Raw genomic sequence first — 16,116 nt, forward strand, 5'->3', positions numbered from 1 at the left:
GACACCCTTTGTACTGCTTCCTGTTGTCATGACCCACCCCCAGGTGAGGTTCCCCAAAGTTGTTGATCCAGGTGAGACAACTCAATTTGTGACCACCTGGCTGCAACACCCCCAAACTGTTATGCCCTGGGCGAGGAGGAATGAACTGGGCTCCTTGTCTTTATTCAGCAACAACCCCCTGCGCTTCGGTCACAAGATTTAATCTAACCCCTTTCGCAGATACCTTTTTCCCAGACCAAACTGTTCTGGTGTTGAAGGAGTCAATTTGATCAGACTTTCTTGAGTTAAAGGTAGGGATAAGTTTATTAACTGCTAAAGGCAAGAAAGGACACATGCATATACGGTCATACAGATTAAAAGTAAGAATTTAGCTAGAAGCAAGTGAATATAGAAAGATTTTTTAACAGGTATACAGAACAGTCCTTGGCTCGTTGGGAGCAGGTGATTGAGCAATGTGACCATTGCAATTCGAGATTCAAGTAGAATTGACTTTGGTAGGCAAATGATCGGTTTCAAGGTTCCATTAGTGTTGACTTTGGTGGGCGAATAGCCAGTTTTGAGGCTCCGCTAGTGTTGACTTCAACAGAGAGAGAGTTCGGGATACCTGCAAAATGGCAATTGGCAGGGGTACTGCGTGTGGATGTTACTTCTGAATCAAACTTCCAGCACTTGCTCTCTCAGAACACCCACCAACAGATAGACACTGGGGCAGCTTTTCAACTCACTTTTAACCCCTCTTTTGTGTATTCTAAGTGGGAAACAAATTCACAAATCTGTCTGGGCATTGCTCACAGGATTTTTTAATGAGATGATGTTCATCTCCCATTATGTCCATTTGTCTCTACCGGAGAGAGCAATTAGTTTCTGGATGTCATTAGAAGTACCTTGTCTGGCAACAGGGTTGTGTTTCATTACCTCTTAAGGTGTCACCCTGCAGCATTCCAGCCAGGGGCTTACGTGCATTTTAAAAAAAACACGTCTTATTTTTAAAGTCCAGTATTTCTGGATGCAATTTGGTGTTTTGTCCTTCATTATCATGACACTGTCTATCTCTTTTCTTGAATAGTGGTGTTACATGTGGTTTACCAATATGCTGGGAACTTTCCAGTGTTAAGGATTTGATTCAGTTAATGAAAGGGTTAAAAACTTAATTCAGCTAAAAGCTCAGCTAAAATTTCTTTGCAAAAAGCAGAGAGAGACAACATCACACACACACACACACACTCACACACGTTAATTTCACACACATACACAGATTCAAAGACCTTGAGAAAAGGCTTTTCCAGATAGGGAGACAGGCCTTGATAGCGCTGCATCTGCTTTTTTTTAGGAAAAAGCATTTTTTTTGACCTATCAAGAATTCTCTCAAAGAGCCTCAGAAATATAACAGAAAATAGTCATGTTATTCTAAAAGCAACAGATGTTCTTTAAAATAGACCGTTAGGTAAACATTGGTGTCAGGTTTTGTGCAACAATCAATAGTTCGAGACCTTAGATAGGTTTCGTCATAGCTGAGACAAGACAACAGAAAGTAACTTTTTATACTTTTGATTTTCAGTATAAGCTAGTTATTGCTTGTTTGAATACTTTGCATGTATTTATAAAGTGGATTTCAAGTTTACATTAACTTTTAGGTAGGGATTTTTAAAAAATTCATTCATGGGATGTGAGCGTCACTGGCTAGGCCAATATTTATTGCCCATCCCTAATTTCCCCTGGTGACCTGCCTTCTTGAACCACTGTAGTTCATGTGGTGTAGGTACACCCACAGTGCTGATAGGGAGGGAGTTCCAGGATTTTGACCCAGTGACAATGAAGGAACAACAATATATTTCTAAGTCAGGATGGCATGTGGCTTGGAGGGGAACTTCCAAGTGGTGGTGTTCGCACCTATTTGCTGCCCGTGTCCTTCCAGGTGGTAGTGGTTGTGGGTTTGGAAGGTACTGTCTAAGGAGGCTTGGTGAGTTCCTGCAGTGAATTTAGCAGATGGTACATACTGCTGCCACTGTGTGTTGGTGGCAGAGGGAGTGGATGTTGGAAGTGATGGATGGGGTGTCAATCAAGTGGGCTGCTTTGTCCTGGATGGTGTCAAGCTTCTTGAGTGCTGTTGCAGCTGCACTCATCCAGGCAAGTGGAGAGTATTCCATCACACTCCTGACTTGTGCCTTGTATATGGTGGACAGACTTTGGGGAGTCAGCAGGTGTGTTACTTGCCACAGAATTTCTAGCCTTTAACCTGCTCTTGTAGTCACAGTATTTATACGGCTAGTCCAGTTCAGTTTCTGGTCATTAGTAACCCCCCTGGACATTGATAGTGGGGGATTCAGCAATGGTAATGCTATTCAATGTCAAGGGGTGATGGTTAGATTTTCTTTTGTCAAAGATGGTCATTGCCTGGCACTTGTGTGGCACAAATGTTACTTGCCACTTGTCAGCCCAAGCCTGGATATTGTCCAGTTCTTGCTGCATTTGGACATGGGCTGCTTTAGTATCTGAGGAGTTGCACATGGTGCTGAACATCCTGCAATCATCAGCAAACATCCCCTATTCTGAACTTATGATGGAAGGAAGGTCATTGATGAAGCAGCTGAAGATGATTGGACCTAGGACACTACCCTGAGCATTTTGCATTTATGAATTAGTTTATCTCACACTTACACTCCATAATATTCAATACATTATGATAATGTAATCCAGAATTTAAGCTTATAATGAAGTATTATAGAGTAACCATTATAAAAGGTTGTAGTCCCACTCTGAAAACCTCAAGGATCCTAACTCTTCTAGGATTCTCTCATGGTGAATTCTACATTCAGAAAGAAGTAGGCTCTTCAATGAGTTAATTACAGGTATACTATAACAGAAAAATATATGGGGGTGGGTGGTGGGGTGGTGATGGTGGGTGGTGTGGAGGATGTTTTATCTTAAGACCAAGTCAATAGCTTGCATAGCTGACTTAAGTACTTATGATCTCTTTTAGTTAAGAATTTAAACTGACAATACATTCAACTGAATAAATTTACCTTGCCAAGGGGGTAAAGATAGCATAGCCCTAACACCAGAGCTTCGGGAATTTTGGAAGATTACAACCAATGCACCCACTATCTCTGCAGTCACTTCTTTTAAGAGCCTAGAATGTAGGTCATCAGGTCCAGGGGACTTGTCAGTTTTTAGTCCAATTTGTTTTCCTAATACGTTTTATCTAGTGATTGTGATTGTTTTCAGGTCCTCCATCCCTTTTATCCCTCTGCTTTTCCGCTATTTTCAGGATGCTTTTAGTGACGTCCATCAGGAAGCCGGATACAAAATACTTATTCAAAGTCTCTGCTATATCCTTGTTTCTCATCATTAATCCCCCAGTCTCACCCTCTACAGCGCCAATGCTCACTTTAGCTATGCTCTTATTATATACTTCTGGTAGCTTTTACTGTCTGTTTTTACATTCCTTGCTAGTTTTATCTCTTACTTTATTTTCTCACTCTTTATTCTTTTTTTTGTCATCCTTTTCTGGTTCCTAAAATGCCCCAAATCTTTTGGATAGCATTGTATGTCTTTTCTTTCAGTTTGATGCCATCCTTACCTTCCTTAATTAGCCACAGATAGTGCATCCTTCTGGCAGAATCTTTCTTTCTCAATGGAATATATCTTTGTTGAGAGTTATGAAATATCTTCCTAAATGTCTGCCACTGCTTCTCTACCATCTTACCCTTTAACCTGTTTTCCCAATTCACTTTAGCCAATGCTGTCTTCATACCCTTTTAATTATGTCATTACACATTACCAAGTCTAAAATAATCTGTTCCCTGGTTTGTTCTGGAGTGTATTGTTCTAAGAAACTGACCCGAATGCATTCCACGAACACATCCTCCAGGCTATCTTTGCCAATTTGATTTGTTCAGTCTATATGAAGATTAAATTCATCCATGATTATTGCAGTATCTTTCTTATTCACCCGCATCCCTACCATTATTTCTTGACTTATACTACAACGTAGCTACTGTCAGATAGCCTATAAAGCATTCCCAACAGTGAGTTCCATCCTTTGCTATTTCTTATCTCCACCCAAACTGATTCTATATCTTGATCTTCTGAACCAAGATCGTTTCTCACTACTATACTGATCTTAGCCTTTATTAGCAGAGCTTCCCTTATTTTCCTTTCTTCCTATCCTTCCAAAATGTCAAAGACCCATAAATATTCAGGCCATAGCCATGGTCACTTTGCAACATTGAGCGGAATTGTCCCAGATTTGCACTAAGTGTGGTAGCGGGCGTGAAAAAAGGAGTTCTACCCACTGGCCTCAATGCTGGGTTTTTGCACCATATTGTTGCCTTCCTGCCTCGTAAATTATGCAGTCATGGGAAACACGCTGGATTGTTCGCGACCAGACTCTGATTGGCCTGCCATGCCATTACCTTACCGCTTCCTCACGTCGGTCACCATGTTTAAACTTCAACCATGTGCACAGTTCTCAATACTTGCAGCACGGGACTGCTCCAGTGAAGACATTGCCCCTAAAGCCAAGAAGAGTGCAAGCCCCCCGATTCAGTGACGCATTCCTGGGACGCCTTCTGGAAGCAATGGAGGCTCGCCACGATGTCCTGTACCCCTGCTCTGGCTGCAGGAGGCCTATCAGTCTCACCACTCCAGCTTGGGAGGCGGTGGCAGAGGTGGTCAGTGACGATGCTGCACACAAGAGGTCGGCCATCCAGTGCAGAAAACAGATGAATGATCTCATCAATCTCAACTCACCCACTCACACCCACAAGCCCATCACACATTCACTGCCATCTCACTAACTGCCAGTTCAAGGGACATCACTAGTCACTCTCTCAAACACATCCTCACAGCTCCTCTCAGTACACAGGCATGCCTGGCATCCTTCTCATTTGGCCTGGCATGCGTCTTGCTCACATTGTCTTTATTTATCTTTATGCAGGGCAAGATCGCACACAATTAAACCACAATCCAGACCTGGGGTGCAGTGCTGGATGTCAAGGCCTTCACTCCATTCAGAGACACGGGTTGGAGCTGGCCAGACAGGACATGGACATGAGGATCCTGTACCACATCATCCCACTCTCAATGCTACTCTGAATCCATAGCTCTGTGTTCAAGTTGGCTGCCAAGCACCACTTTCTCTCCTAGGTACATCTGACACATCGCCCTCAGGCAACCTTGACCAGGACCCCAGGGCCAACAGCACCCCAGATGAGGACCCTGAGGGCAGCACCATTGAAAATCCATTACGGCGTTCACCCACGCCCTCCACCAGCGCAATGACACACCCCTAGATGTAGAACAGCCTCAGGATTACAATCTGGTGAGCACAGCACTCAATCTGTTCCACAGCAGGTGGAGACAGCAAAATCCTTGGTCGCTGGCACTTGGAGGTCAATATTATGGATTGGTGTTGGATAAAAGCATGGTGAGTGCTTCCAGGATAGCAGGCATTCACTGGCATGAATATCTTGGTTTGGTCTCAAACCAACTGTACATTGAAAGGGTGGTGGCCCTTCCATTTGCGATTTCACTCCCCATTGAAATGGGGGGCACACAGTGCGTTGGCTCTCACTGGAATTCAGGTGCCCTGTGCCATCAGGAAGCCTGTTATCCTGGAGAATCATTGTGCCCTCTTGTCCCAGTCCTCTCTCCTCTGGGAGAAGCAAATGAATTCCCATCAATATAGTACCTCTGTGATCTCACTGATGCACAGTATATTGCTATGTTGCTAATGATGCCGGCTTCTGCCTGGAGAGACCCTGTGGTGTAGAATCTAGGGGCATCAGAATCTTCACGGTGACTGAGAAGGCCGTCCTTGCCCTTGTTTTACACTTTAAATTGACATGACTAAGGTGGCACATATTGTGATTACCTCCTTTGTGAATCGTAGCCTTCTCAGCCATTAATCCTGGCTCATTGCTAAGTTGAATATTTAGAGTGCCCTGGAGTACCCTTTGTTGGTATAGGCCTTTTAAGAAGAGTCCTCCTCCTTGTCCCTCCTCGCAGAGCTTCCCCTCTCTGCCAGCTCCTCTACAGGTCCTGGTCATATTGAGGTCCACGTGACACTGCAACAATCACCCCATACCTACGCAAGGCAATGTTATTTCCTGCTTCCCTGTGGTCAGCAAAACCCTTCACACTCTTCTAGCAACTCACCACGACGATTCTGCAATGTAACCTCAGCACAAGTAAGTCAAAAGCACCTCAGCTGTTGAGTGGCTCTTCAAATAACCCCAGAACAGGGCCCTTCTTGCTTCACAACATTTGTAGTTTCAGGAGTGAATGATTATAATGCAGTCAAACATGCGCTAACTGAAGTTGGTATCTTGATGTGCATCAGCTGATTGGGTCACTGAAGTCATTGTGTCATATTGTCCATGTCTTCAGATGCATGAAGGGGAAGCATCTACATTTCCCACCCTACTTCACTAATGCAACATGGGTCGCACAGGAAGCAATAAGTGGCACTTTGCATGCATAAAAACTGAGATAGACCTTTATAACTCCAGCAGAAGAAAAGTTAAGGAACTGGATTTCACGCCCAGAGTGTCGCAAAAAAAATGCTCATGTAGTTTCCTGTAAGAATTGAACATTTGTAAATTTTAATTCACCATTTAATTGTGGCAAATTTTCAACAAGGACAAAATGGTTCAGGATGTGAGAATGCTGCTTTTTTCACTTCTGGGGTTTGAATTTATACCCAGTTGAATCTTGAAACATGGTGCCAAATGAATTAAGTCTTCGCAGTGCCAAGCCAGTCATTAATGAGACCTGCCTACAGCACCCCAACTTGGCACTAACTGGGACAAACCTAGCAATTTTCATTTGGGAAGGTATAATTAAGCCTGATGTAGGACATGGGCAATCACATTGTTGAGGTAATGGACTTTTTCCAAGATAGTAGTCAATACATATTCTTTATCCAGGATAGATGAAATTTTACACTGCATCAGGCTGTGCACCACTACATAATTAACACAATTTGCATTTAGATGGTGCCTTTAATGTGTAAAAATCACTGCATGGTACTTCACAGAAAATTAAAAGATACAGGCACTGAACAAAACAAAGAGATATTAAATGGAATCAGAGTCGAAATAATGGAGGATCTCAAAGGAAGAGGGAGCAAGGTAGAGAAGAGGAGAGATTTAGGGAGGGTATACCAGATATTCGGGTTATGTTGTGGGCACATGGATCAGGAATGGACAAGTCGATGCAGTGGAGTAATTACTTTCTGTGGTGGTACAGCAGTAGCCAGCTATATTGGATGATGCGATTACAGTTAGGTTTTAGTTTCATAAAGCTACCAGGCTACAAATAGCACTAGGTCTCTGTAATAATGCTCTATTTTGGCCATTTATGTATGTAAGCCAAACTGGATGAGACCAGTTTCCACTTGGGCACCAGACCAGTGGGGCTCCATGTGAAACATGGATCCCCACTAGTCAGGAAGGGCTGAGCGGGGGCAGGGGCCTGTCGGCCACCGGGTCCAATGGTGACCCGGCGATCGATTTAAAAATGGCACAGACAGCCCATGAAAGGCTACCAAAGAAGAACATCTGTGTTCGCAAACTCAAGTGATGGAGTCGAGTGTGGCTGGAGACGCCAGGCAGGAGGGCAGTTCAGGTGGGAACTTGGCCCCCAGCCTTTTGGATGAGTGCCTCGCAATCCTCCTGGAGGAGGTGGCTGCCAGGAGGGGCACCCTTGTTCCTGGAAATGGGAGGAGGAGGCCACAGCACTTCACAAAGAGGACATGGGAGGAGGTGGCAGCGCTGGTGAGCAGCCATGATGCGGTGCGGCGTACATGGGTGCAGAGGTTCAATGACCTGCTGTGCTCAGGAAGGGTGAGTACTGTGTTGGCATGGCGTCAGTGCGCAGAAGTATTAAAGTGTTGCTGCCCCCCCGTGGACCTCAGGAATGTTAAAATCTGAGTGCCAAATGTCAATGACGCCAGAGCTTGCCAAGGGGGTGAGCCTTGGCTGTTTGGTCTGAGTGTCTTGTGGCTCAAGGGCCGTGACTCAGATGTGCCCTGCAAGGTGTTCCTCAGCTGGGGTGGGCGAGATTGCAATGGCGCTGCAGGTAGAGAGTGGACTAATCAATGCTCCTCTGTCCTTTCAGGAGAAGACAAGCCATAACCAATCAGAGAGGCCATGTACAGGCGGCAGAACCACTCAACCTGCTGCCGCTGACCAGGTTCGAGCAGGTCGCCCTTCAGCTAGAGAGCATGGAGAGGTGGGATGAAGGTAAGAGTGCAGTGCACAGAGGTGAGAGTTTCGGATTGTGCAACCATTCTAGAGTAGTCTCATCATTGATGGGAGCCTCAAATGTGGAGTCCCCATTGATCATTGAAAGATGATGGCACCATGATGCAGATCTCCATTGTCTCACCAGGATACCTGGCATGAACAGTGAGAACGTGATGACTTTAATTAATGACATATCATTATTCTCCCTTAGATTTGCCAGCACACACTCACTCTCTGGACCCCGAAGGGCCACCTCTGACATTGGAGGACCACTGGGCTTCATTTGCACCTGCATCACACCCGCTCTCTGAGCCAGGCACTAGCACAGGTACCAACACCTCGGTGTGATAAGAACACCTCAGCGGGGAGAATGTCAGTGCACATTGGTGAGGGCACTTCACACTCGCTTGAGGTGCAGGCGAAGGCAGAGAGTGCCCAGGGTGCTGGCAGTGGGAGGACTGCTGGGGACAAGGGCGATGCTCAGTCGAAGGCGATGAGTCGTCCATCAGGTGGGAGATGCAGGATGTCAAGTGGGATGTGCGGGGATATTTGGTGGAGATCCATGAGGGTCTGCGTGCCATGGTCTCCGTTGTGTTCCATGCGGAGCGCGAGCACTGCGTTGATCCTTATGGTCGAGCGCAATGCCTCCTCCATTGAGAGAGTGGCAAGCCTCAGTGAGAGGCAGCTCCAAGGACAGAATCCGGGGGTCCTGGGGATGCGTTCAGGCCTACAAGCCCTCACACTGGCAATGGTCTCAGGTGCCAGTGCCAGTGTAGGAGATGGATGAGTCACCCAGTACCCCAGCTAGGTGCCCATCCATCAGTGGTGAGCATGGAGATCCAGAGCGACCTCACGTTGGTGCATGAGCTGCTTTTCATCTCTGCGGGCTCCTCTCAGGGCACTCTGGATGATGGAAGCAGCTCCACCGCCCCTCTGCCAGTGACTGTCGCGTCTAATGAGGCTGCGATGACTGGGGAGATGCCAGCCATGGTACTGTATGCTCGCACCCAGGCGGGGCTGGCACAGGCTCCACTGGCCAGAGGACAACCGCCAAGGTCATCAAGGCCAACAAGACAGCAGAGTTAGTGGGCTGTCTCCAATGCTGGTGCAAGTGATGGGGGGGGTGGGGGGGTGCGATGGGCGCCAATGCATAGCACTCGGAAACGTAAGTTAAAGGCATCATAGGCACAAGAGGGACAGTTCACGGGTGATTTTCTGTTCACTTATGTTTGGTTTATATGTCTGCTGGCGGGGACATCAACACTAGTAACGGTAATGCCATTATGCATTCAATGTGATAATAGCTTTACATTTGGTTTGGTTCTGATGGCCTGGGTATGTTTCACCCTTTTTCTTTCTGGTGCAGGGTATGCCAATATGTAATGCTGGAAGTGGGCGGCTGAATGCTTTATTGCACAGGCACTGAGTGGACTTTGGATGCAAATGAAAGGGCCATTTCAGACATCCGGGATGGAGGCAGCAGCCTGGGCATAAGTTGGAAGCAGATCTTTGGTAGCCTACCCAAAGGAGCATTGGATCAAGGCATCCGTGGTGTCTCTGCCTCCCTGGAGGTTACTGACATTTTCCTCCACACCGTCAGCATTCTCCTCACCGTGCTCTTCTTCTGACTCACCACTGGATTCATCATCTGAGGCTTGTGGAGCTGCGTCAAGATCCTCTTCCTCCAGTGGGTCCCCCCTTGCCAGTGCCAGATTGTGGAGAGCGCAGCATAAAACCATAATCAGTGACACCTGCTCTGGGGGTTATTGTAGTGTACCCATTGAACAGTCCAGGCATCGGAGATGCATCTTGAGAAGACCTATGGCCCTCTATCTCACTGCCCTTCTGGACACATGACTCTTATTGTAACACTGCTCTGCCTCTGTTCTTGGATGGCGGAGAGGCATCATGAACCACCTCTTCAATGGATAGCCCTTGTCACCCAGCAGCCATCCATCCAGTCCTCTGGAACACTGAAGAGCCTCGGCACCTGGGAGTGTCTCACAATATAAACGTCATGGGAGCTGCCAGGGTACCTTTCACAGACTTGCAGAATCTGCATCCTGTGGTCCACACAGTATCTGCACGTTCGTGGAGTGGAATCCCTTCCTGTTGATGAAGGCTGACCCGTCGGTGCCTTGATGGCCACATGTGTGTAGTCGATTGCACCCTGGATGCAGAGGCAACAAGCAGCTCGTTCGCCAACGTGAGGTCGCTCTGGGCCTCCCTGCTCACCATTGATGGATGGGCACTTAGCTGGGATACTGGGTGCCTCTGATACTGACCTCCTGAGGTCATTACTTGTGTGAGGGCTTGCAGGTCCAAGCACAACTCCAGGAACCCTTGATTCTGGCTCTGGCTTTGCCTCTCGATGAGAGTCACCACTCTCTCAATGGAGGATGCAGTGCACTCAGCCATGAGGCTCAATGCAGTGCTTAAGCTCCATATGAACTCCTCCACAACAGAGACCACGGTATGCACACCCTCATGGATCTCCACTAAAGAGAGTGGTAGTGGATGAACTTCAGCCTGGCATAACTTGTTCTCTCACTGATCAATTTCTCCTTAAACTCGTCTCACTTCCTCCACATAAAAGTTGTGGCTATGGATACCCGCATGGATCCCAGTTATGCCTGTCTCTTATGGGGTATGTGGAACATTCATTGTTCCAGTCCTACCCAGGTCTCCTCCCACAACTCTTTCTTCAGTACATCGATGACTATTTCGGTGCTGCTTCATGCTCTCGTCTGGGCCTGGAAAAAATTATCAATTTTGCTTCCAATTTCCACCCCTCCATCACATTCACATGGCCCATCTCTGACACTTCCCTTCCCTTCCTTGACCTCTCTTTCTCCATTTCTGGTGATTGACTGTCCACCAATATTCATTACAAGCCCACTGACCCCCACAACTACCTCGACAGCTCCTCACACCCCGCTTCCTGTAAGGACTCCATCCCATTCTCTCAGTTCCTTCACCTCCGTCGCATCTGTTCCGATGACGCCACTTTCCAAAACGGCACTTCTGACATGTCTTCCTTCTTCCCTAGCCGAGGTTTCCCGCACACTGTGGTTGACAGGGCCCTCAACTGTGTCAGACCCATCTCCTGCACCTCTGCCCTCATACCTTCCTTTCCCTCCCAGAACCATGATAGGGTCCCCCTTGTCCTCACTTTTCATTCCACCAACAGGCCCCCGCCCTCGCCCTCGCCCGGCACTTCCTGCCCATTGAGAAGACGTATTTCATGCTGGGTGGACCTTAATTGGTCATCCAGTGTGAAATCACGTTTGCAATGCAACCACGGCTGCGAGCGGATTCCACCTCTGCTTACGCTCCCGCCCACTTGACGCACAAGCCAAGCATGAAATTCAGGCCAATGAAACTGGAACCTGTTACGATTTATCTGGCATTTGTTCATGAAACTTTTATTGCAAAATCTCAGCGAATCAAGGATGAATTATATTGAAACATTTAAAAACAAGTCAGTACAGTGCAGATAGTTTAGTATTATTTCCTATTGATAATTTATAAGAGCATTTTATTTTCTGTTAAGCAAAGCATTTGCCACAGAGTTTTCATACCAAGAATATTTAGTAAGTAGTAATTCATATTGTTGTACAAGTGTTTCATAAACAGAATCAGTTACTGTGTTGGACATAATGTTAACTACGCTTTATAGAATGCAGCCTATATGTGGTTGGAGAAGTGAGCAAACAGCTGCTCCCTGACAAACGATATGTCCCAGCATGGTGACCCAGGATCAGCTGACTGTGATGGAACAATGATATCTTTGCAGGTAGTCACTCACCATCTTGACTTGGAAATATACCATAGCCCCTTCACTGTCGCTGGGTCAAAATCCTGAACAGAAAATCACCCGTGAACTGTCCCTCTTGTGCTCATGGTGCCTTAAACTTACGTTTGTGAGCGCTGCGTCTTAGTGCCCCCCATCACTGGCAGTGGCATTGGAGACAGCCTGCTGACTCTGCTGTCTTGTTGGCCTGGTGACCTTGGCGGTCGTCCTCAGGCCAGTTGAGCCTGGGCTTGCCCCGCCTGGAAGGAAGCGGCCAGTGCCACCGCTGCCAACTCCCCAGTCATTACAGCCTTATCAGATGCCATGGTTGCTGGCAGAGGGGCAGAGGAGCTGCTGCCATCATCCAGAGCGCCCTGAAAGGAGCCTACAGAGATGACAAGCAGCTCATTTGCCAATGTGAGGTCACTCTGGACCTCCCTGCTCGCCATAGATGGACAGGCACCTAGCTGGTATACTGGGTGCCTCATCTATCTCCCACACCGACACTGACCACCTGAGGTCATTGACTGTGTGAGGGCTTACAGGTCCGAGCGCGACCCCAGGAACTCCGATTCTGTTCCTGGAGCTGCCTCTCCATGAGAGCTGCCACTTTCTCAATGGAGGAGGCAGTGCACTCGGCCATGAGGGTCAACGCAGTGCCATGCTCCACAGGGACCCCTCCACAATGGAGACCATGGCATGCAGACCCTCATGGATCTCTGCCAGATTCTCTCACAAATCCTGCTGGACATCCAGCATCTGCCACCTAACGGACGACTCCAAGGGCTCATCATCTGCCTTCAACTCAGCATCGTCCTAGTCTCCAGTAGTCCTCCGACTGCCAGCGCCCTGGGCACTCTCTGCCCCCACCTATACCTCAAGCGATTGTGAAGTGCCTTCACCAATGTGCACCAATATTCTAGCCACCAATCTAATGCCCACCAAGGTGCTGGTATCTGCACTGGTGCCTGCTTCAGAGAGCAGGTGCGATGCAGATGCAAGTGAAGCCCAGTGGTCCTCCAGCATCAGGAGTGGGCCTTCGGTGTCCACAGAGTGATTTTGTGTTGTCGAGCCTAAAAGGGAGAACAAGATCATGTCATTAGTTAAAGTCATCACACTGTCACTGTGCATGCCAGGCACCCTGGTGAAACAATGGAGATCTGCATCATGGTGCCATCATCTTTCAATGATCAATGGGGACTCCAGGTTCGAGGCTCCCATCAATGAAAAGACTACACTAGAATGGTTGCACAATCCGAAACTCTCACATCTGTGCACTGTGCTCTTACCTTCACCTGGCAGCCCCGCCTCTCCATGCCCGGTTGCACAGGGAGTGTGCTGGCTCTTGAGATCTAGAGCGCCTGCTCAAACCTGGTGAGCAGCAGCACGAGGTTGGGCCTTCATCTGTACGTGCCCTCTCTGCTTGGTTATGGCTTGTCTTCCTCTGAAAGGGCAGAGGAGCATTGATTAGCCCATTCTTACTTGCAGCGCAATTGCAGCCTGGCTAACCCAGGCTGAGGAACACCTCAGTCATGACCCTCGAGCCGCAAGACACTCAGTCCAAGCAGCCAGGGCTCACCCCCTTGGCCAGCTAAGGTGTCGTTGATAGTTGGCACTCAGACTCTAACACCCCTGAGCTCCACGGGGGGATGGCCAGTCCTTAACACTTCTGCCCACAGAACCATGCCAACACAATACTCACCATTCTTGAGCACAGCAGGTCATTGAACAGCTTCCAACACTGCATCCATGTGCTCCACACCACGTCATGGGTGCTCACCATTGCTGCAACCTCCTCCCATGACCTCTTTGTGAGGTGCTGTGGCCTCCTCCTCCCATCTCTGGGAACAAGGGTGTCGTTCCTGACAGCCACCTCCTCCAGGAGGACCGACAGGCACTCAACTGAAAATTGGGGGGGGGTGCCAAGTGCCACCCGACCTGCTCTCCTGCTTGGCATCTCCAACCACACTTGACTCCATCAAGACAACCCAGAACAGAAGTCCTCCCATGGCAACCTTTCTGGGGCTGCCTGTGCCATTTTTAAACTGGCTGCTGGGTCACCATTGGACACGGAGGCCGACAGGCCCCTGCCCCTGCCCCTGCTCGGCCCCCTCCTGCCAGCGAAGAGCCACGTTTCACGCTGGGCGTGCCTTAACTAGCCCGTCAACGTGAAATTGCAGTCGAGGACCGATTTCGGGCAGTGGGCTGTTTCCCGGCCACTCCCAGTTCCGCTGACTGCACCTGCCCACTGAGCTCAGAATTCAGCCCCAAGGTTTGAGCACAAAAATCAAGGCTGATTGTGCAGTACTGAGGGAATGCTGCACTGTTCTCACTATCCACTGTTGAGGTTTTGTCTGCCCTCTCAGATGGCCATAAAAGTTTCACTGGCACTCTTTCGAAGAAGAGCAAGAAACCTCTAGAGTACGCTGTCAGACCTGTTGAGTATTTCCAGCACTTTCTAATTCCATTTCAGGTTTCCAGCATCTGTAGTATTTCACTTATGTGTTGCTCTGCTGGCAGTGTGATTTGCCCCCGTTGGGCAGAGTTTTACGCCAGTGGGATTTTATGGTCCCGCCAAAGTCAATGGACTTTTGAACAGCTTGCCACATTTTACGGCCCCGCCCCCACCATAACGGGGCCATAAAATTCCGCCCGTTGTTTTACAAGTAAGAGTTTACTTCTATAAGGATAACTTTATCAACTAACAATGCAAAAAAAAACAGTTGAAATCAACCCTCTAGCAGGGGTGAGTTTCTGGGAGGGATGATATGCACTGGGCATAGAACAAATGTCCGGATGCCATAAACATAGGTCTTAGCAATTGTGACAATTCTCATCTTTCAAGCCATGATAGTTACTTATGTATTTAAATTACAGCAAGAGTTAAAAATTGACAGTCCATTTAAACTATGGTCAGGTTTAGTTTCTCTATTTAAAAAGTGAAGTTGGCCATAATTAACAATATTTCTCAATTTAAACCATTGTGGGATTTATTAGTCTTCCTCAATTTAAACCATGATCAAAATTGCTAACTGAGCATTTCAATGCATCGGAAATAATTCAATGCTGCAAAGGTTTTTCTTTATTACTTTGCAATGTGATGTTTGCCTGGGTTCCAGAGGAGTGAAGATCTCATTACATCATGAGTGAATCTTTAAAACTGTGACTTAAGTAATATCAAAATGGGACAAATGTATTCTTCAGGGTTTGGTGACAGAATATTAAACAGTGAAACTGTACTTAATTTCTGACAAGTGCACTTCCAAATTTTTAAGCTTATGTTTTGCTTTTCAAATGATCTGATAAGATTATTTCATTTAGACTTGAAATACAACATAACCATGAATAATTATTAGTCAACAGCATTGCTGAACTGGTCATAGTTCCATGTCTTACCACTTTACATCTTTTTTATCACATTGGTTTCCTTCACCCAAGCCATTGTCCTTAGCTAGGCTTGTAAGTTGACAGGGCTTGTGCGTGACTAATGCCAGAAAAGAGTCCCCACTCTCACCTGAACTATTTACTCAGTCTGATTCACATGAATTAATAAAAACTGGCGAAACTCATCCCTAGCAAAAAATCCAGGATAAATGCCGGTGATAAATGGGAGTTGTACTTTGACCCAGCCACCAAGAATACATTGCATGGTCATTTCAAACTTTGGCAGGGGCAATAAACTAGTGGTGGCAGATCAAACTTATACAGGTTGTGTGCACAATGGGTGTCTGGTCTGCTACCACAATTATATTGGTCCCACCAAAATTCGAAAATACCCACCATATCTGGTGTGGTAGACAGTGATCTGCATGTGTGTTGTCCTTGCTGTTATAAATTGTTCAATATTTAATGGAACCTATGTCAAATCTGGCCTCAAATTGGAATCCTTAGGTCTTTGAAGTTCCACTGTGCTAATTTCGCACATTTATATGAAGCTACTTCACCTATTATTTTATTGAAGGTTTTACTCTGCATGATGTAAATGCAATGAGCATTTGTACACAAATATCCATACGGACGTAGCTTAAAGTCAAATGGGGAAAATGATAAAAAAACTAGCCACAGACATTGTGG

The sequence above is a fragment of the Cetorhinus maximus genome, chromosome 3, assembly GCF_964194155.1.
Source record: "Cetorhinus maximus chromosome 3, sCetMax3.hap1.1, whole genome shotgun sequence".
Taxonomy (NCBI): domain Eukaryota; kingdom Metazoa; phylum Chordata; class Chondrichthyes; order Lamniformes; family Cetorhinidae; genus Cetorhinus; species Cetorhinus maximus.